This window comes from Atta colombica, unplaced genomic scaffold, assembly GCF_001594045.1.
Source record: "Atta colombica isolate Treedump-2 unplaced genomic scaffold, Acol1.0 scaffold89, whole genome shotgun sequence".
In the NCBI taxonomy this organism is placed as follows: domain Eukaryota; kingdom Metazoa; phylum Arthropoda; class Insecta; order Hymenoptera; family Formicidae; genus Atta; species Atta colombica.
Window position 1 is genome coordinate 1,610,506 of NW_017259582.1, and position 4,406 is coordinate 1,614,911.

The window sequence follows — 4,406 nt, forward strand, 5'->3', positions numbered from 1 at the left end:
TATATATATAAACTGTGAATAAAAGTTATCCTGTCATGATGAGCTCCCCTGTATCGAGAATTTAAATGTCGAAATTAAAACAAAAAGAATGAAAGAAAAAAAAGAAAAGACATTAGGAAATATCGTAAAATAGAATATGGAAAACTAATTTATCAAACAATTTTATGATTATAATTAATTATTCAGCAAATATAAGGACACTCATCACGCTCATATAGCATCATATCGCAAACATATAACATTATACATATAACATTATACATTATTATAAAAATAATTCAAGAATCCGACTCCTGATAATGTTGACCAGTCAGTATCAGACACAGTGAGTCATTTTTTGTTTTTTAGCTAATTATAATTCTTCGAGATAATAAATGGAAAAATGTAACATTAAAACGTTAATCAATTCCAAGAATAAGAAAATTGGAAAATAATCGATAAACACATCAGAAAGATTCATTACTGCATACGAACGACACTAATTGATTCAGAGAAGCCTGGTTGAAGCCATTCTTCCTTGATGGACTCAACCAGACAGATATGAAAGGGCTTCTCAAGGCCTACTTCCCGATCATAGACAAGCTATAAAATCTTGAGTTGTTGTTACGTCTAATCAGTTAGTCATTCGTATAATAATGAGTCTTGAATTATTTTTATAATATTTGCGATATGGTGTTATGTGAGCAAGATGAATGTCCTTATATTTGCTAGAATTAATTATAATCTTAATTGTTTGATAAATTAGTTCTCCATTTTCTATTTTACAATATTTCCTAATTTCTTTTTTTTTCTTTTTTCTTTTTCTTTCATTCTTTTTGGTTTTAATTCCGACATTTAAATTCTCGATGTAGAGGAACTCACCATGACAGGATAATTTTTATTTTATTCATTATAAATAACTTTTATTCACAGTTTTTATATATATTAGTTTATGTTGTTTCTGAGAAAAGCTCAAGCCGAAACAGTAAGCGCGTTTTATTGAATAAAGAAGTTTCACATTTCATATATATATTATTTGCACGCGTTTTTAAGTCGGCCTCCATACAAAACTTCTAGAAATGATGTAACTATTTCCGTCACGCGGCAAAAGTTAGATTGATTCAATTCTCGTAGCGCGGTGAAAATTATATCTATTTCCGGGCAACCGAGACATAATGATTGATTGACTAATCGCGCCAATTTCCGCCGCACGGCAAACGTTGCCGCGTTCTATGTGCAAGAACCATGAGCTTGGATCCCCATACTCATATGGGCAACAGCGCTCTGACACCGAATGCAGATTGGTGAAAAGCCGATAGAGGTAAAATTTACTCCCATCATTAAAACCTGTGTTAAAGAAGTTAGAAATCGCTCCGAAATTTCGAATAAAGTGAAAATTAACTAATTACAATTGCACAATTCGGTCAATTAATCAACTCGATCAGTTTCTTTAGGTATTGTCACGTATTGTCCGTCACGTATTCTAACATTTTTTGCGTATGCGTTCATAAGAGAAAGCAATATCTGTTATCTCTTTCTATTTGCCATTTTTGGTCCACATTCGCCAAACTCTGACATAGGATCTCTATTAAATAAGTTGTGTGCGTTTGGATTACGGTTCGCGGTCTTGTGTGGACGTGCTCACGTGTGCGCTCTTTTATATCTCACGCGTGTTTTCTAAGTGTTGCTTGCGTTCCTTCTGAGACTTTCTTAGCTTCTTTTTTCCCATTTCTGGATATTTTTATCGTTTTTCCTCTAATTCCATTCGTGCTCTTTTGAATGGTGGTGGCATGCAAGGGGATTCCTCTCGCGTATCCCTCAGACCCGGATCCAGGTGATAAGCAGACCGATAGTCCAATCGCGTTTTCGAAGCATGCATTTTCATCAATTCGTCAATTTCGTTAGAAGAATTTGACATTTTTATTAATAACATTAATTAATAAGACGTCCAGAGCTTCATTGGACGACACTAAGTGACGCACTTCTCCGCTGGGGTATTGCCGTTAACGTTCTTGTTCATCATGTCGCGAAGAAAGAAAAGTAAAAAATTCAGTAAAGAACAAGAAAATAATCAATGCACTATTGCAGATGATGTTTCGGCGAGTAAAATTTTTCTTTCGCCGCAAGATGTTATTTATAAAAACTTAGAAAGGTCTCGTTCCCCCCCTTTCTCTCACAGAGGGATGAGGAGTTCTCTACATCCAACATTCAAAACGAGTCTATGAAATCCATGGGAGATCCGGATTTAAATAGTAAAAAGCCCACATCTAACAGAAATGCTGATACGACTTTCTCGGCACTCGTGGCGAGGAGAGTGCTCTAGCGACGATCTTGAGTCGCGCCAGTAAGAAGTCAGAGGAGGAGAGATTGTTAAGGATACCCCTCCTCCTCCTTAAGTCGCCATCATCGGAAAGCTTAGCCAAGGGCAGGTCGTCGACGAATTCTTTATACAATACAATTTGCATTGGATACAATTTCTTCTAAAGATATGCTACCTTATGTGGTTCTTCTACAAAAATCTCAAGTATGACTCTGTTCGTTTAAATCCAATTATGGTTAGCCGTATACTGTATTAAAGTTGGTCGATAATATTTCTTTAGTCGAAATTAAATCAGCGGGCCGCAACAAAAAGTTTCGGTCTCTCTCTCTCAATTATTTTGAGAAGGCCAACAGTCTTTGTATCATTCATACGGATGCTTTTGAAACACATAACCTTAAAGCAGTCATTTTTTTTTCTTTTAGAGTCATGCGATCTAACGTTATCAAAAAATGTGCCGCAAGAAACAAAAGAAACAATACTCAATGAGTTCTCCTCTCCGGTTAAGATTGTTTCGATCCACAGACCTTTCTCGTAAGACAGAAAGACAGAAAAGATGAGCTTATCCTCACGCAATCCGTCTTGGTTAAATTTCAAGGCCAGAATTTTCCTCATGCATTTACTTTTATGTTTCCTTCCCAGTGCTTCCTTATATCTCTTGTGTCCTAATGTGCTTTGCTCGTTTGAGATTCGGCCACGTCGGTTTAGAATGTAAGAGCATAGCTCGCTGTGTGAAATGTGGGCAAAGCAAGTATGTTGGAGAATCCTCGTCATAATCTTTCCCCCTAAATGCTGTAATTGTGGATTAGGATCATTTTCCTTCTTTTAATAAATGTTCCACGTACCTCAGACAGAGGCATATATTAATACGCAATTCTTGAAAATATTTCTTATGCTGAGGCTCCCAACAGGCTTGGAATTTCCATCGCTAATTACTTTCTCTCCCTTCATTCCCCAGTGATTTTCCTTTTCTTCTTTTACATTCTTCTCCCTCCTTTTTTTTCTTCTCTCCTAGGCATTACAGTTCTCCTCAGAACCCTTCCTTTTTCTCTTTCTTCTCCTCTTTTTTCTCCTTTTTCTTCTCTCAATTTCTCTGTTAATCCTTATGATTTACTTGGATCAATCCCAGAATTTGGCCATCCGCAAACCTTCGAACCTATCCAATCCTATAGCGACAAAGTTCGGGTCCCTTCTCCAGGGAATTTTGAATCACGCCACAGAATTCAGCTTCAAGCTAAGTATGACGTCCTGACTATCCTGTCAGCTCCTTACCAGGAGGACCTTACTCAACGGCAGCCCTTCGCAATGCTCACAGGTCTTGCCTCATCGCTCTTGGCAGGTAGGGAGCCCTACATTCCTCTCTCCCCCTATTCCTTGTACCTCTCCTCCCAATCTTCCCTCTCCTTCCACTTCCATCTCCCTCCTTTCATCCCACTACTCTACTCAACTTTTTTATCTCAGAGCTTACGAAACTCATCTTTATCCTCTTTATTACAGAAAATAATTGACAATATTTCTTCATCTTCTTTTGATCCACAAATTGGCAACTGCTTACGATAAATCCATAAGACACTTTGACAATTAATTCATAATATTCAAAATGGACAATAATCTTTGTCATTATTCTTCTCTGCCTCAACGTAATCCTCAATTCATTAAATAATTTTCTGGAATTGCCGCGATGTTGTCTCTAAGAAAACTGAAATAGACAAAATTTTGTTAAAAGCATTCTTATTCTTGCGGAGACATGCCTTAATTCCACTCAGGACTTTTCGATTAGAGGCTTTAATTGTTTACGCTTAGATTTCAATAACAAAGACATCAGAGATATGGCAGTCCTTATATTAGGTTTACAACTTTGCTTCCGCCGTTTTCCTATAGATGGCTTTAACGGTAAGTGGTGGTCGAAATAAATAGATTATAGACGTCATACAATAAACTTGGGCATCTGTCAACATAATCCCATAGAAACATTAGTCGATTTGTTTCTGCATCATAAAGTTATTCTCGATTGAAAATATCAGTTTACGAGCCAAATTCTCGTCATTTGCGGGAGGTTTTAATTTTTTGCTTCAATATGAAGAAATCTGCGGCTGAGACTCATCGAATG